This window comes from Procambarus clarkii, chromosome 40 (assembly GCF_040958095.1).
Source record: "Procambarus clarkii isolate CNS0578487 chromosome 40, FALCON_Pclarkii_2.0, whole genome shotgun sequence".
NCBI lineage: Eukaryota > Metazoa > Arthropoda > Malacostraca > Decapoda > Cambaridae > Procambarus > Procambarus clarkii.
The window spans coordinates 6,568,351-6,568,577 of record NC_091189.1 but is presented as its reverse complement, the minus strand read 5'-3'; positions in this window follow the sequence as shown (position 1 = coordinate 6,568,577).

The window sequence follows — 227 nt, the reverse complement described above, 5'->3', positions numbered from 1 at the left end:
CACATTCAATTCATTGCCATGACAAAATATTTGAAATTAAAATGTATGAAGTCAAGATAAAACCTAGTATGGAGATCTATGGAAGTATTACTGTATGGTTTGAGTATAGTAGCAAGTTCAAGTGGAGAAGTTTTTTCCTCTCAAGAAGACATCACTTAAAGCTCAACACAAATTTTATACTTTGATACCATTGTGAAATGCCATCTCTAGAATACATTGGTTTGCCA